Source organism: Dipodomys merriami, unplaced genomic scaffold, assembly GCF_024711535.1.
Source record: "Dipodomys merriami isolate MVZ:Mamm:240054 unplaced genomic scaffold, mDipMer1.0.p SCAF_2, whole genome shotgun sequence".
Taxonomy (NCBI): Eukaryota; Metazoa; Chordata; class Mammalia; order Rodentia; family Heteromyidae; genus Dipodomys; species Dipodomys merriami.
The window spans coordinates 102,420,066-102,438,641 of record NW_027203381.1 but is presented as its reverse complement, the minus strand read 5'-3'; the positions used below and the strand labels follow the sequence as shown (position 1 = coordinate 102,438,641).

Sequence of the window (18,576 nt, the reverse complement as noted above, 5' to 3'; positions counted from 1 at the left end):
GAGCGCTGTCCCTCAGCTCTTCAGCTCAAGGCGAGCGCTCAACCACTTGAGCTACAGCGCCACTTCCGGTTTTCTGGTGGTTTATTGGAGATAAGAGTCTCACGGTCTCTCCTGCCCGGGCTGGCTTTGAACCGCGATTCTCAGATCTCAGCCTCCTGAGTAGCTAGGATTACAGGCGTGAGCCACCAGCGCCCGGCTCAGTCTCTAATTCTTAAAATGCAGATGCTAGAAATCCTTCACAGAATTGTGATTAAAAAATAACTGGAAAAAAACCTCAGACAAAGAGCTTGGCACTCAGTAAGTATGAATTTCCTTCCCTTAAAATTTGCATTGTCATAATTAGAAGATTTCTGCTTTGAGTTACATTCTTAAGTACACTCAATCCTTGAGTTTTTCATCCTTAGATTCTAGCAAACTTAGTGTCTCCATTAAGAAAATACCGTTAATTTTTGGTAAGTGGCCACCCCCTCGTTGACTTTTTTGGTAGTTGAAAATGACTGGAGGTGTTCTGGTAGAAGTTTGAGGAAATTGTTTATTGTGACAGAGCCGATCAGTCACGAATATGGTCGAGGGAGTGTTAAATGCTCCAGAGGAGTACAACTGATCGCCGCCCCCAGCCCACTTCTCCGGAAACTGCAACAAGCATTGCTACATCTCTGCTACGGGGAACTCCAGTGTGGCGGGGGAGGGGGGGGGCGTGTGCAACCCCTGCCAGGGTGGAGCCTGAGCCTCCTCTGTAGCAGCACCACGGACAGCTCCCAGAAGCTTAAAGGAGGGAGGCGGGAGCAAAGCTGCTCTACCAGCCTCAGCTGGGAGAGGGGTTTAGCCAGCAGATGGGGGTGGCAGAGGATAAGAGAGACCAGAGGAAAGCTCCGGGCAAAGAGTAGAAGAAATCTGGGAGCAGCCAGAGCAGCAGGTTTGGGGGTAGTTGTTCCGTTGCATTGCCCTCCTCGTTCAGAGGGACGCTGCTGCTGAGCTGGCCAGAGCTGCTTATCCGTCCCTCTGCACAGAGGCTGCCAAGTAGACCTGACTCCAGGTGAGTTGAGCAGAGGTTTTCTGAGGGGTCTGGAACTGCAGGTGTGGAGCTGGGAGGTTATTCGGCTTCCAAAGCACTGTTGGCTGGCCCTTCTTCCAAAGTCATGGGTGGACTTGGTTTTGGAGGTGGCTGCAGGAGCTGGGGGTAGAGGGATGGGTGGGTGGTGGGTTTAGGGAGCGTCACAGCAGGGTGGAGAAATTGGCTGGAATTCCACTGAAGGGACTGGGTTGTAGGAAATTCCCTGCAAGGCAGGAATTCTACATATGTGTTTATGTATAAGCTTTTAAGACAATTTCACCTCCAGCTATTCATGTCCACGTTTCCCAGCCAAGCCAAAGGATTGGAAAGGTATGGAAGGAGAAAGTGTAAGCAGGTGTGGAAGGGAACAGCAATGTTTGCCCTTTTGGCTCACAGTATTCTCACCCTCTGGGTAACTCAGTTCCTTTGCTCTGAACCTTCTTCAAGCTGATTAAAGGGAACTCCAGGCTCTCTAAAGAGATTTCAAAATGCCATGGCAATTTAGCTTAAAAGCCATATTGATTCACTTCATCTCCTCTTTATCCTTTGTTCCAAAATTGGTACCTTTTTGGATTTCTTTAACAACCCAACTTTTAAGTGGATGTATGGAGAGTAGTTTTCTCCTTTTGAAGATTCTATAAATTAAGAGAAAAGTGAAGGGCTTCCACTAAGAAGAAGGTAACTTTATTTTCATAGAAGGATAGCAGGGAAAGAAATTGATAGGCAAATCTTGGGAATGAAATTCTGGACAATTCCTGTAGATCTTGGTTTTGGTTTGGTTTTGTCTTTTAATTTGCTTTGATTACAGCTAATCTATGTATACATGTGTGTGGTGGTACAGGTTTGGGAATGAGGCGGTCAATATACTTTAGATGTGTACAAGTTAATTTGGTGTACATAATTGTCCTCTTACTAGTAACCCTAATTTATGGTCATGACAGTATTGAGAGTTTGCATACTGTTTTACATTTAGGTGATTGGAGTCTGTGTTTTGAATTTGATGATTGCAAAATGGACTTTGCAGGGTCCTTATCAGTAGAATTTGTACACTATTCAGATGGGTTAGCATGAGTTAGTAGTTTAGAAAGTTAATATCAGAATCCCAAAGTGGGGGTGAAAATTAAATATCTGTCATTTATTTTTTAAGCTTTCTGTTAGGGTTAATCATTTTACATTGATGGGTTTTTTAATTGATTTAGGCACCTTGGGTATTAGCAATAAATTACAATGGTCTCGCTTTTTTCCCCTTTCACACCAATTTGGATAATTTGGATTTAAATACTACTTGAGTGTGCATTTGAACCCAAGATTTTTCACATATCTTTGTTCCCTAATTTATAAAACACATTTGAAAAAACAGGAGTATCACTTGTATTTTGCAAAAAAAAGGATGTGACACAGAGGGATTAATCATTCTGAGTATCAATAATTATTGTTATACATCATAATTTTTGACCTGTGCTATTTAATTTTAAGTTTAATTTCTTCCTCACACAAGTGCAAAGCTGTATTTAGTTAAGATGACTGGAAAAATGATATGTAAATATGTCACATAAAACATTTCAATATTCCTTGTTATTTTCCTATTTTGTAGACAATACATTTTAATATATATTTTCAAGTATTTTCATATTCATATACTTCTTACCTCCAAAAAATTTTTAAACTCCTAAAATGTAACAGGTGTCACCTTTGATAAAAGTAAACTGAAAAGTAGTCTTTTCATATTTATTTAGAATATATATGGAAATAATGTGTGCTTATAATCAAGAATGCAGCCATACTTTAGGCACATTTTCAAACAACTTAGTGTGAACTTGATATACATATAAAACTTTCCTTGAGAGTAAAATGCCAGATTCCTTGACACCACTGACAAATGAGATGGATGACAAATGAGGAATTATGAGATGAGGAGAGTTAGAAACTGAATTTTATTTTATCCTTTAATATGTGACCATGTTCATAAAAATTTGTGGTCATTTTTGCCTTTGATGTGGATGAATTTGATATATAAACTCATTGTAGCTCTCAGATAAAAATATCACTGTATCATTTAACTCTGTTTTTTTCCCATCATTATTAAGAGGGAAATATAATCTGCTACATGTAGACTCTTTAGGAATCCTTCAGTTTCAAAAAGAACCAAAGTACATGAGGTTGTGTGTGTATGGGTGTACATTTAATAAATACCTTATTCCTGTGAAAGAAGATCAACAGTTATAAATACGAATTATAGAACTTCTATGAAACTGTTTGAAACTATTTTTTCATGTTACATACATAAAAGTCAGTTACATTTGTGATATAAATATTTGTTTATAACTATACATCAGAGTTTAACTTTTCTTGTATACTTATAACTCAGATAGTCTCAGAATAATTGGTTCTGTGGCTACTGGGCACATGACCTGTTCCGTTCAGATCTTGACATTGAAGAGATGACTTAAGACAATTTTCTGGAATATTGAAATCTCTTCTTGTCCCAGATCTTGTATAATACCTCAAGTAGTGTTTGGATGTGTGTGTGTGTGTGTGTGTGTGTGTGTGTGTGTGTGTGTGTGTGTGTGTATGATATTACTCATTTCAACATTTCTGAAAGAGAAGATTTTCTTGAGTGATGAACAAAGCTTTATTTCTCTTCTCATTCTTCCAGATGGTGATAAGGTAAACTAGGGCAAATAAAAGAAATAAAGGGTCAAAACCAGGAGATATATCATTTTATTCTCAAGAAAATAGAGCCCTTTATATATGTGTATACATATTTGTATATAAATATTTATATATAAAGGTATATATATGTATATATCTACATATAGACCTGAGTGAGAACATTTTACATATTTATTGAAGTAAAATAGGTAATCAACTTCTAGTGGTCTCTGTGCTAAATAGAGTTGGAAATAAGATGAGCATCTTGGTAAACAGTTGTTAGGGAACTATGAGAGACAATACAGAATGGACAACAGAGTAACTCCAAGTAATGAGTGAGGGAACTGGTCTGGTCTCTTGTTGATTAAGCACAATTCCAGGGACCAAAGACACTAGTAGGTAAAATTTTTGAGTACATTTGTGGACAGCTATGACAATTCAGGTGGCTCAAGAAAAACTTTGGAAACAATCAATTCTTGCCATTCCAATTATTGTCTGACTTGAATGAAAATAGTGAAGTATGAGAAGTGTGGATATGAAAGTAATTTCTTTCTTTCACATATATAAAACTCATTATACTCTTCTTCCTTGCATAAAAGACATAAGATCTTGGACTTTTCATTCAAATAAGTGCTATATTTACTAAGTTGCTCATACTGATCTGAGAAAATAAGGTGAGACATGCCATACCAAGATAATCGAATAACATTCTTTACTTGTCCCTCTTTGTGGAAAAGATTTCATGCAAAGCAAATATGTGAAAAGTGAAGAAAATAGGGAATCACTGAACTTGTTTCAATGAATGAAAACTTAGAGCAAACACATTTTAATTCCTAAAATATAGAAACTGTAATATTTACATGAATATAAGGTTTGGGAACTATAATGTTTACATTAATAGGTTTTGATTCTTTTGTGAGTGTGTTGCTGGAGAGTGAACTATGCATCTTTCACAAGTGTTTAATTTTTAAAATGGCAGCACTATATAGAAATGAAAAACAGTTGACACTGAATGGAAACTCTGATACACATCATTCATGCTGTATTGCCAAAGTCATTAAGGATATATATCTATATCATAAATATTACAAATTTAAATAATATGTAAATATAGAAGACTTATAGAATTATACTTTCATATCATATTCAATTTATGTTGTGAATATAGGAATGAACAATCCAATCTTTTCTTAACTGCCTAAAAGATTTATTTTCTATCGCCTTTGAAAACAAATTTAGCAGATTATTATGACGAATTGTGCCTTACTTCAGCTTCAAAATTTGCAACCAAAACAGATACATATGTTGAACTTTTCCTTAGAGAACTGTGAGCAGAATGAGCAGTGAAATTGCAAAAGAAAAGTCAAGAAGTTCAGAATTCTCAAACTGAATTAGAATATGGATAAAATATATTCATTGGATACTAGGTATTGACATCCTGTTTAACAAGGATTATCTTAGCTAATTGTGGAAATAATTTGTATTTGTCTTCTTTTTTTTCCTTTTTTCTTTTTTTTTTAATTTAATTTAATTTTATTTGTGAACATACTGTACAGAGGAGTTACAATTACATGGGCAGGATAATGCGTACATTTCTTACCAAGCATTGCAGCCTCCTCCTTTGTTTACCCTTCACATCTCTTCCCAGCCTCCCCCCACCCCCTCAATCCCAATCCTTCTCCTTCCCTCCTTCCCCCCCTTGTATTTGTCTTCTATGATGAAGACCTGAGACTGAAATAGTCTCTTGCTAGCTTTATGAGCTTGAAACAAATGATGTAAACTCTCTTAGTCTTATCTGCTTATTTTATCAAATGGGGATAGGCAGAATAATTATATTTGAGAAAAAATTCAAATTATCACCTCAAGTTTTGGTTTTTAGAGTAGTGTCAGGTATTGTTAGGGCTAAACCACTACTTTACAGATATATTCACTCTTGTATCTTTTATTAGCTTGTGAATTTGACCAAGATCCCCTTTATTAACCTTATTTGGAACTAATGACTTCTTATGCTCTAATGCTTTTATATCAAATGTCAGTATATTAAAGAGAATGGCTAGAATTGTGTGGCCAAGAGGATCAGCACATGGTAGTTCTCCAGTAGTATTTTCCTTGCCATCTCATGCACAGATAAATTTACCACATGTTATTTTACTTCTCAAATTCATTATCAGCCTTAAACTTCACGTTCCCTTCCATCTCTGCCTTTCCTGTCTAATGTTCTGTAGTCATCAGACTACAAACAAGTAGAATGATGTCATAATAGTCCCCTTTAAACAAGTGAAAAGAAGCGGGACTGGTTATAGAACAACTTTTGTTTTTTAAAAAAGGGAATATTCTTTTGTCACAAAGCACTCTCTCCTCTCAAATGCTTGTCCTGTTCTGTCAGCATTTACATTAGAATTTCTTCTCCTTTTCGGTCCAGGATCAGGACTTGAACTCAATACCTGATGCCTTCACTCATTCTTTGATAGGCTGGTGTTTTACCATCCTAGCCACTCCTACAACCTCCACCTAAGATTTTTGTGCTTCCATAATTTTCTTTTTATTATTATAGTACTATCTTTGGACTTAGGACCTTATATTTTCTAGGCATGTATTCTACTGAGCCACCCAACCCATATTTTTCTGAAATATTATTTTATTGATCAACTTATTAAATTAGAAGATAGATAACCGCCTCAAATTTATTTCTTTTTCTGATACATTTTATTAGCATATATTAGCTGAAAAGAAGCGTTTTTATTGTTATCTTTCATATACACATTTGAAATACCTGGTCACATTCACCTGTCAGTTTTCTTTTGTAGTGATATAATTTATTTCTGGATTTTATTATTCTCACTAATATGATGATGATGATGATGATGATGATGATGATGATGATTAATCTTTAAGTAGCTGTACAGAGGAGTTTCCTTTTTAAAAGCAGTATCTCTTAATCAATGTCACCATGGATTTATCTACTTAACATAAAGGCAATGGGGAGTCAAGCAATGATATATATTTATCAGTAGGCAAAGCTGTATAATTTTTGGACATTAATCCTTTGTAAGTCCTTAAGATTGACTCTGTTGACTGAGTAGGCACTCCAAATTCACTGCTTATTGTATTCGTAAGCATCAGTTTTGTATCTCTGAAGTATTATCTAGCTTACTGGGTTTTAATTCTAGATGCAACTTTTTTTTATTGGTCATAGGGCTTGGACTCAGGCCCTGAGCACTCTCTCTAAGCTTCTTTTGCTCCAGGCTATTACTTTACTACTTTGAACCACAGCTTCACTTCTAGTTTTGGGTTGTTTAATTGAAGAAAAAGAGTCTCAGGGACTTTCCTACCCAGGCTGGTGAAGAAAAGTGCTGCTCATATCCAAGCCTCCTACTATCTCAGATTACATTCCTGAACCACCAGCACTTGACTAGAATGCAATATTTAGTTTAAAAAGAGGATTCAGACACATAGTTGCTCTAGGGAAAAGTCAATTGGATTATAGAAGAGATAAAACAGAAATGGTTTATGTCTAGGTTGTATACACTAGTCATATCATATTGACTAGGTGATAATGATGAAAATGTGAATATATCAGAACACAGGGTAAGAAAATGACATATACTGCTCTTCCTAAGATAAGTCTTGTTATTTTGATTATCCCACCATTTATTTTTCTAGAATTTCTTAACTACACTTTATTTATATATAGCTTTGTATTGCTGCAATAACAGCTGATACCAATGTAATAGCTTGAGACAAAATATTTACTGTCTTATTGTTTTACATAAAATGCAAATTCATACTCACTAGGCTAAAGTTAAGGTACTGAGGAGAGAATGTTTGTGCCTTATTCTGGTGCTAGTAGTACATCAGTGTTTTGTTGGGTTTTGATTATCTCCTCCATTTTCAAAGTTCTTTCTCTTTGCATGTTCCTTTGAACCTCTTTTAGGACTTTTGTGATTCTATTACAGCCACTTGAAAAACCCAGGGGAGTCAAACCATCTTCAGAACCCTTAGTTTATTCATATCGATAAAGTTCCTATGATTGCACTAGATTCATAAGTTCTAAAGACTCGAAACAGAGTATATTTGGTAGAAATTATTCAGCCTACTATAGATAATAATTATATTTTGGGGTATTGGGTTGCTGAAATGAATTGATTGGCTGATCACTGAAAATGTCTTTGTGAATAACACTAGTTTTAGGTCCAGTAGAATGTAATGATAAAAAAAGTTTTCTGATTGACAATAGATGATTACCAATTAAGTGCCTTTAAGTATCAAATATACTTGTAATAAGTTTAACTAAAAGTATCTGTATAACAAGCATAAATATTAATTAAACCTTGATGCATCAAAGGTAGCATCCAGATTATTAGTTTTTTTTTTTTTTTTTTGGTCGGTCGTGGGGCTTGAACTCTGGGCTAGGTCGCTGTCCCTGCGCTCTTTAGCTCAAGCTAAGCACTGTACTGCTTGAGCTACAGCGCCACTTCCAGTTTTCTAGTGGTTTATTGGAGATAAGAGTCTCACGGACTTTCCTGCCTGAGCTGGCTTTGAACCAAGCCACTGGCGCCTGGCCAGATTATTAATTTTAAGTGAACGTAGAATAGTATCTTCATAACTGAGCTTATAAAAACCTTATTTATAAGATTAGAATAGTTCTCACTCTTGTTTATATACCCTAGTCTATTTAGGAAGAAAGCTATTTCTTTTTCTTATTTAAACTTTATAGAACATAAATTGTATGTTGCTGCTTTATAATTGTTGCACTACATAAATGTTCACTCGGAATATTTTATCTTATGATTTATAGATATGATTTGGGATCCTAAATGTAATGATAACCATGTTGGCTTTTCAAATCTTGCTGTGATCCCAGGGAGCTATTTACAAGATGGATTTATTTTTCCTCCTATACTCTTTTCCTAAAGATAACTTGAAATGTCCCATCTGAATTAATTGCATGCAAATGAATTCTGACTGTCTCACAGATTCGTCCTTCATTTTTCTTAAAATGATATTGGAAATGAATGTGCCATGCTTTACTGTTTGTTGTACAGGGGGCAATGCCCTTCCTTAAAAGCTTCCTCATTTGTCAAAAAGAAGCAATTAAAAGTGAAGTAAATTATCTTATCTGATCATAGTATTGCCACTGACCTTAGGATAATACATTTTATAATCAACACAACCATTTAACAATGTGTGCAGTTGCAGAAATTCAACAGGAAAGCTGAGAAACAATAGTGTATACTGTATAATCACAAAAAAATACCCACCATCTTTTTGTCCTTTTGTCTTGTAATAGAGGTGTGAAGAATGTGGGTCTGCCTTATTGCTACCTCCTCTCTCAATAATTTGAATTGAAAACTCTTAAATTGTTGTTGTTGTTGTTAGTGACTTTTAGTCAGGCCCTCTGCATATGCATGGCTGGTTTTCTACTGTACTTCATCCCCAACCATCTTCTGATATTTTTAATATCACAGAAATAGTATAAGTTTATGCGTATCAAGCAAGTTGAGGTTGATATATGATAAAATTAAACAAGGATGATTATGGATAGTTATTTTTGAGACAGAAATCCCTTAGTAGAAGGGATAAGAGTGAAGGAGGGTGATATTGAGTTAAGGAACTCTATTGATGTTAAAGTCACTCATAAGAACAATCTTACATGCATAGTTTCCTGTCCCAGGTCGAGTACAGCACCTGTTAATAAATGGCCTTTTCCTACTCATGAGGAAGCATGTCCTCTTCTACCCATGCTATTCTAAAGCACAAACACTTCAACTGAGTTTTCAGCAACCATAAGTAAGAGGGATGGTTTGATAGGCTGTCTGTACATATGGCCTTCTTCAGCAAGCCAACTGTTACTCTTGCCCACCCACATCACTGAGGACATATGGCGTTAACTTTGGCTGCGGAAGAGAGTGCGTGTGGACATGTCTCAGTGTGGGTATGAGGCTGCTCGGTTTCCTCCTCTTGTTGCTCAAGCAGCCAACTGTCTCAGTAGAGAAGCTTATTATCCATCACACTAGGCTTGAGTAATATTATTTTTGTATCTATCTCTGCTAGTATTGGGGTTGAATTCATGGCTGATGCCTCTTAGTATTTTGATCAAGGCTAGGACTCTACCCACCTGAGCCATAGCTCTACTTCCAGCCTCTCAGTGGTTAATTGGACATAACGTCTCATGGATTTTTCCTGTCATGGCTAGTTCGAAATGCATCCCTCGGTTCTCAGCCTCCTGAGTAGCTAGATTTAATTCTTTTCTCTACTAAAGTGACAAGATGTATTAAATATTTTTGTCATAAAATTTATAAGAGGAAATAGTAACTTTCCTATAAACAGCTGTCGAGTCTTTCTTCAAGTGTGTTAACTAATTAAAAACCACAAGGATTCTATAAAACCAGAATAGCAGAAGGACAATAAAAACTATTAAAGTGTTTTGTTGTGTAATAATTAGTCAAGGCAATTTAACAGTTAATAGTTTTAACTGTGGAAAACTTAGAATATAGGATAATATAGTTTTGAATGGTTATTGAATCTGAATGTAGCTCATGTGTTGAGTTTGTAGCATTTTAAAGCAATTTTCTTCTTACAGTTTTGTTTTAAGTATTATGAACTCTGAATTGTAATGTGAGCCTTTTTGATACTTGACATAGTTTTTCACTATTCAATGGCAGGCTGTAGAACTACATAGTGAAGCTTCTGTTCCATGTCCTGTTTGGACAACACAGCTAGAGGGCTGATGTAAGGGTAGAATGGCTGCTGCTGTAGAGGAAGATAGTGACAATGAAAGGTGCCTTGTCCTGTTATTCCTTGAAAACTTATATTTGCTGAACGCTTCTTTTCCAGTCAACACAGCATTTAACACACATCATGAGGCAAATCTAAAACTATGCTTCCCTCAAAGTAAGTAAGCCAAATCATTATAGGTAACTGATAAAAGAGTATTTCCAGAATTAAAGATACCACCTTTTGAAAATATTTTTGCAGGTCCCTTGTTCTATAAAGAACTCCTGTCATTCTCAGTATCAGTGAGTTTATCAATCGACATTAAGGCACATAGGTAAAAAGATTTGCAGAAGTGATTGATGCACAACATACAGCATCATTATTGTCACTTTCTGATCTTGGAAGTTTTACTTTATATGCTTTATTTACATGTCTGTCATATGCATTAATAAACTTAAATTATTTGCTTTCTTGAGTTGCATTTTTGCTATTTACTTTTTGGATCTCTTTGTAATATTTTTTATTTGTTGAATCACCATTTTAGATTACCTAGTGCTACTTTTTGTGCTGAGATATCAAATGAGCAATGTTTACTCTAATGGGTCAGTGTAGATTAAAGCCAATCAACAAGTTTACTAGCAAGAAATATACAGGATTACTTTTACTAACAACTCTATAGTTATGCCTTGAAGTTTTATGTGTATATATTCATGCATATATGCATATAACTAGCATCTTTTTTTTTTTTTTTGTCGGTCATGGGGCTTGAACTCTGGGCCTGGGCGCTGTCCCTCAGCTCTTCAGCTCAAGACGAGCGCTCTACCACTTGAGCTACAGCGCCACTTCCTGTTTTCTAGTGGTTTATTGGAGATAGGAGTCTCACGGTCTTTCCTGCCCCGGCTGGCTTTGAACCGTGATCCTCAGATCTCAGCCTCCTGAGCCAGTGTGAGCCAGCGGCGCCCGGCTTAACTAGCATCTTTTTAAGTATGCATTTATACATGTACATATTCAGAAAAATTGATCTTAGAGTTCTAGCCAGAAGATTAATTTTGAAGTGCTTCTTAGAGTATATAATTAGTTATAAAATTCCAATATTTAGTTATAAAATTCCAATAAAATATCCATAAAATGAGGAAGTAAAAGTGAAAGATATTACTTAAAGCCCTTGGAATTCAGTTTTGAACACAGAAAATTCTATTTATTGTATGTATTTGCATATTATACATATAGGTGTTATAAATACATATGTACATATTGGTGTTATAATTATAAAATGGATGCTATCTTTAATTCTGGAAATACTCTTTTATTAGTTACTTATAATAATTTTGTTTACTTAATCTGATGGAAGTTGAGTTTTAGATTTGCCTCTTATTTATCATAGATATACACTATAATATGTATGCACATATATATAGCAAGATTTGTATTCATGCATTATATGAAACATTTTTATTTCATTTCAATATCTGTAAATTTATCAACAGCCACTGAAAGGAAAAATTTTAATTTGATGATTTGCTTTGCACATCTAACATCTTATTGCCTCATATTTATGCCTTTCTGTTGTTATTTTCACTGTGAGTGGACCGTTAGAATCATCTAACATCAATGATGCTGATCCTGTGTGTACACAGTAGGTGCCAAACTTTGTGTTTTATCCTACACAGAGAACAGGCAGTCAAAAATAATCAGAATATAACAGCATCACTGAAACTGGTAATAAACAATTCAATTAATCATTAAGTATGTGTTATGAATAGTTAGTCCCTGATTCAATATTTTGTGAAAATATGAATGAACATAAAATTCTGTCCTTTCTCTTGAACGTAAATGTGCGGTACTGTTGTTCAAGCTGAAATACTTCAAAACTGTAAGGGAGCAATTCTTCCATCCATCATTCTATGGAGTGTGATAGGGAAGTAGTCATGGCTGCTTAAATTTACATAATATCATATTACATAACTTGAATAAATTACATGTAAAAAGTTTGTTTTTCAAGTTGGTAAGTGGTCATAAAACAGTATTCAAATAATTAACTATGTTTTATAATTGCAAATAATGATAATGTATGATTTATAAATTTTAATACTAGAACATGTATAAGCATCTCAGCATTTGATAAAATAATGAACCAGCTGGGCACCAGTGGCTCACACATGTAATTCTAGCTATTCAGGATGCTATAATTTGAGGATTGGGGTTTGAAGCAATCCAGGGAAGGAAGGTCTGAATGACTCTTACTTCCACCTAACTGCTCAGAAAAAGCTAGAAGTGGCACTGTGGTTCAAGTGGTAGAGTGCTAGCCTTGAGCACAAAGAGACTCAGGGACAGCAAGCAGGCTCTGAGTTCAAGCCCCAGGACTAGCAAAATAATAATAATAATAACAATAATAATAATAAACATTTGCAAGTGTCACTTGAAATATTAGGGAAAACTTAACTTTTCAAAGTTTAATTCCCCCAAATGAAGATATGATTAAGAAATAATATTTATGAATGAAATGTTTTCAAATGCAAAACTTTTGTGAGGATTGGTGATATATGCCTATAAACCTGTAGTTAGGAAGGATTGTGAGTTAGAACACTGTGGTTACATAACATACTAAAAAATAAATAAAACCACAGAAACTAAACAATCAACCAAACAGAAGATTAAAACTTTTGACATTCAGGGCTGGGAAGGTGGCTCAGTGGTAGAGTGCTTGCCTTGCATGAATGAGGCCCTGGATTCGATTCCTTAGCACCATATAAAACAGAAAAAGCTAGAAGTGGCACTGTGGCTCAAGTGGTAGAGCGCTAGCCTTGAGCTGAAGAGCTGAGGGACAGCACCCAGGCCCAGAGTTCAGTCCCCACGACTAGCAAAAAAACAAAAAAAAAGAAAAACTTTTGACATTCACATGATACTATGGATAGGCCTAAAAGCAAATGAAATATGTGTCACTTAACATATTTGATATTTGAAAAAACAATTTTTAGTCCAACTTAAAACCAACAATACAACTTGGGGTGGAGTGAGGTTGGGAGTGGGAAAAGTGGGAGAGAATGAGGGAAGGATAACCCTGTTCAAAAGGAAATGTGCTCATTACCTGACCTGAATTGAGAATGCATCACCTTTACAATGAAATTCACAAAGTAAACATCAATAAAAAAAAGAGCAAAGTACTTAATGAACATGAATAAACACATAACTATTTACTAATTGGTACATGACAATTTTTGTTTTTCAATGAAATGTAAAAATTGATACAGACAAATATCACATGGTAATATTAATGTTCAAAAAACCATAAAGTATTTATGTTATAAAGAGATGCATATAAACTAGTTATATTCTCTGACAACAATGATTTTCTCTGAAAGTATTAATGTTTAATATGATTTATATGATTAATGATTAATATTCATTAATTAAGGACCTAGGTTTGATTTTTGAAATGATATCTATTTTTCTAAATATTATGTCATAGATATACACATAAGAGTAGACTATTTCATAAATTTTCCTATTTTCTTTTTTTTTAAATAATCTTTCATTGTGAAATACTATACAGAGGGGTTACAGTTAAATGAGCAAGGTAATGAGTACATTTCTTATCAAGCATTGTTGCCTCCTCCTTTGTTTTTCTGCTACCCTCTCTTCCCTTCTTCCCTCCCACCTCTACAACTCCCCCCCCCCAAATTCTAAAGCATAGTGTCTTGTATATCTCATTGTAGCAATGGGTCCACCTGTATCCCTATTTAAACATTTTGTTTTTTCCCTTCCCCTCCACAAATTATACCAACATCAAATACAGTGAAAAAAGGGGTTATACCATGGGGGAGGGACATACAAAACAACAAGAAAATCACATGGTCCCCCACTTTCACTGCTTTCACTGTATTTGATGTCGGTATAATTTGTGGAGGGGAAGGGGAGAAACAAACGTTTAAATAGGGATACAGGTGGACCCATTGCAACAATGAGATGTACAAGTCGTTATGTCGAAAACGAACTTTACAACTTTGGTGGGGGAGGAGGAGCGGGGAGGATGGGGGGGGCAGGGGGAAGATGGGAAGGGATGGGAAGAGGAAACAAAGGAGGAGGCTACAATGCTTAATAAGAAATGTACTCATTATCTTACCCATGTAATTGTAACCCCTCTGTACAGTACTTTCACAATAAAAAAAAAGAAAAAAGAAAATCACATGGTACTTTATAAATACGTTAGAAACAAGAAAAACCTACATGTGTCCTTATCTTGGGGTTCATTTTGCTTAACTTCATCCTATCTGGTCAAATGTATATAGCTTTTGACCTTTTCTACTTGTCCTAGACATGTACTAGTTATTGCAAGTAAGGGAAACCATGGGACCTATGTTTCTTTGGGCATGGCTTACTTCACTTAATATAATTTTTTTCCAAGTCTTTCCATTTCTTAACAAATGGGGATATATCATACTGATGAAGGCATAGAATTCCATTATATACCACATTTTCTTGATCCATTCATCTACTGAGGGGCATCTAGGTCGATTCCATATCTTAGCTATGGTAAATAATTGCTGCAATAAACGTAGTAGTGCTGGTAGCCTTAGTATTGCTTTGTTTGTGATCATTCAGGTAAATGCCCAAAAGTGGGATTGCTGGCTCATATGGGAGCTCTATGTGGAGTCTTCTGAGGAACCTCCCTATTACTTTCCAAAGTGGTTGAACAAATTAACACTGTAGAGTTCCCTTCTGGCCACATCCCCTCCAGTGTCTGTTGTTATTAGAATTCTTGATTATAGCCATTCTAACTGGGGTGAGGTGGAATCTTCCAGTTTTGATTTGAATTTCTTTTATGGGAAGGGATGTTAAGCATTTCTTCATGTGTCTATTGGCCATTCTTATGTCCTCTTCAGAGAACTTTCTCTTTAAGTCTTTAGCCCACTTATTTATTGTGCAGTTGTTTCTTTAAGGATTTGTTGTTGGGGATTTAATTTTTTTGAGTTACAAGTATATTTTAGATATGAGACCCTTGTCCGTTGTATGGCTAGTGAAGATCTTCTCCCAATTCGTGGGCTTTCTATTGATCTTGCTAGTTATGTCCTTTGCCTGCAGAAGCTCTGCAACTTTATGCAATCCCATTTGTCCAACCTTTCTTTGATTTGTTGTGTTTCTAGGTCTCTATTAAGAAAATTTCGGTCTGTGCCAAGGGGAAATTTTCCTATTTTCTAATAAAGCAAATAGGTACTTCATTATAAATGCATGCTCTTAATTGGGCAGTCTGTTTTACATTAGGTTTTTTTTAAAGCTTTATATCTTCACATGTATGTTTAAACCTCTGACTACAGGCTTCTGTGTGAAAGCAGATTTTTAAGTAAAAACACACATGGCACTTTGTTTTAATTTTATAGCAGGTAATAACTAGTCTAGATGTCTTATCAGAAACTATATTTCAACAATCATTTACCATCTAGTATTATGTACTCTAGGTTTCACTGCTTGAGAAAGATTTTTTTTTTTTTTGAGGGGAGGGAGTTGGTCATGGGGCTTGAACTCTGGGCATGGGCGCTGTCCCTTAGCTCTTCAGCTCAAGGTAAGCTCTCTACCAATTGAGCCACAGTGCCACAAGCGTTTGAATGGTTTATTGTGGATAATTGTTTCAAGGACTTTCCTGCCCTGGCTGGCTTTGAACCGTGATCCTCAGATCTCAGACTCCTGGGTAGGTAGGAGTACAGGCCTGAGCCACCAGCGCCGGGCTGACAAAGATTTTTTTTTAAGAAAATGCTTTGATGTAACTTTTTATTGGGAAAAGCTTTTATTTTTCTTAAGTGTTTTGTTGCTAGGGTATGCTGGATGTCTGGCAATGGAGGTAGGAACAGATGCTTTTTTGTGATCTATGCAATGAACCTGTTTCCCTCAGCATGCAAGCCATCAAATGCATCTGGCTTCTGAACATAAAAGTTAATTGTGTTCCCAAATGTGTTTCTGTGCATGACACAGAATTCCAGGGGCAGACACTACCTTATGATTCCCTCGACTGGGAGATTTGCTTAATTATGAAATTCAAATGAGACTAGACGTTGAAGATACTAAATACCAAGTTGAAAACAACCTGAGCAGGTGATATTACTGCTGTGTACTAAGATTGTAAGTCCTGCAGAGGAGTGGCTTAGAGGAATGGGGGGGAGTAGAGGGAGACTATTTAATAAGACAAATAGATGTTGCAAAGCAGAACATAATCAAGTGTGTGAAACTCTTAACACATGTAATCTGATACAGGAAAGGAAATAGGTAAAGGCTGAGGAAAAGAAAAAAGCCTGAGGGAAAGAAATACATAATACTATGGTTTAACCATGGTGTGATGAGAATAATGACTTTTGTTATACATGAAAGAAATACTAACTAGAATATCAGCAAGGAACTGATATGACCCATATTTGCATTTGGTGTGTGATGCGTGGAAATTTTTTCTTCTATGTCAAAGCAACCATACTTCCTGTTCTACTTTAAGGTAGTCTTTGATTTTTGCTTTTCGGGTTTAGGAAACAACTCTCAATTGATTTTTTAAAATTGCTTTATATTAGAATGAAAACTGTAGTGTGATGGTTTTATTTCGCAGTAGATGATTATGCAAATGGTATGCACATTAAAATGAGTGTATCATTTGAGGGCTATAAAGTTATGAAAGTTTCCCCTGATTATATGAGGCTTGAATGGTTCATGGAAAATTGGTTCAGGTGTAATCTTTTATTATTTGTGTAGCAGTGCAGGGGCTTGAACTCAGCCTGGGTGGTGCTTTATTATTCTGAGCTTTTTTGCTCAAATCTGGTTTTCTGCCACTTCAACTCCAGCTTCACTTCTGGATTTTTTGGTGTAGGATTATTTGATTACTATTTGCCAAGGACTAGTACTGTGAAAACAGTTTATTATTTCAATTGAAGACCAGAATATGGGGCAACTTTTACTTTTTTTGTTTTGAGAATTCTTTGGTGGGGTTTGAACCCAAAGCCTGACATAGAAAAAGCTAAGCCTTACACTATACCTTGGACTCAGTATAACTGTTGGTTATTGAATTTCTATTATCCATTCTGATTTCAAATTTATGAATTATTCATACATGATATGTAATAATAAAGGGTAAAGTCTGGTGATAAAATCATATGAAACATGCCAATAGCAATAAACTATTGGAGATGAACAAAGTTGATAAATTAGTGATAACAGACAGATTTTCCACATCACAGGATTAAAATGAAATAAATAGCATGAAACTTTGAATTCATGTTCTTAAATTCCATCACGGATCAAAATAAAAAAATCTGAGATAATTACATTTTTATAACTTTAATAAGTTTCCTTTTTGCTAGTATAGAACAGGGACTTGAACTCAGAGTCTTGTGCTCAATTGCCTTCTAGCTCCTTGCTGGTTCTCTACTACTTGAACCATATCTGTTGTTTAGTATTTTCTTTGTTTATTGGGGATGAGTACTCAAGGACTTTATTCCCGGCCTGAGTCCAAATGTTGAACCTCTAGGTCTTAGCCTTTGCAGTAGCTAGGATTACAAGTGTAAGCCACCTGCACCTGGCTAAAAAATTTAGTTTTAAAATGTGAACATTTGGGTATGATTTTCTTTTGTTATATTGCTCATCAGTGAACAAAATACATGTGACAAATACAGTGATCTGTATGGGGTATGCTAAAGTGTGCTTATCCAGGAAATAAAGGCTTTACTAGCCAAAGGAAAACCTTTCAAATTCCTTTTAAATATGTAAAGAATCTGGTTGAACTTAATAATGCACATCATAATATATGTTACCTTCTTTAGCTTTAAGATCTCTTTCTGTTTGATAATTGAAGTCATTAGATTCACAAATTAAAATTATTTTATTAACTTAATTTTCTCTAAAATCCTTTTAAAATTCTTCATTAATTTGACAAGCTTTATTTTTAATTTTTTTCTAAACCATGTTAAATACACTTTATCTTCTTTGGTAGTTCTTTACTTAAAGCATATCTTTGAAGTTGGAGTTATTTATGTTCTTAAAATTGTTTGCAAGGAACATGTGTCAGAGTCCTTGATAAATGATTAATCTGATTAATTCTCGGAAGCAAGTTGAATTAAACAAAAATAGCAATATTAAAAAACAAGTAGATTTTGAAATGTCTCCATTAAACATTTTAAAGT

General features: G+C 35.3%; 1 protein-coding gene across 1 annotated transcript in view; it reads left to right on the top strand.

Moving 5' to 3' along the window:
• The first annotated feature begins 851 nt into the window (after positions 1–851).
• The window catches only part of Robo2 (roundabout guidance receptor 2), a 1,450,478-nt gene continuing 1,432,753 nt past the window's right edge, over positions 852–18,576 (top strand). The window contains exon 1 of the mRNA XM_070030464.1: positions 852–1,036. The gene's annotated coding sequence lies outside the window, so the exon portion shown is untranslated. The remainder of the gene's footprint in view (positions 1,037–18,576) is intronic.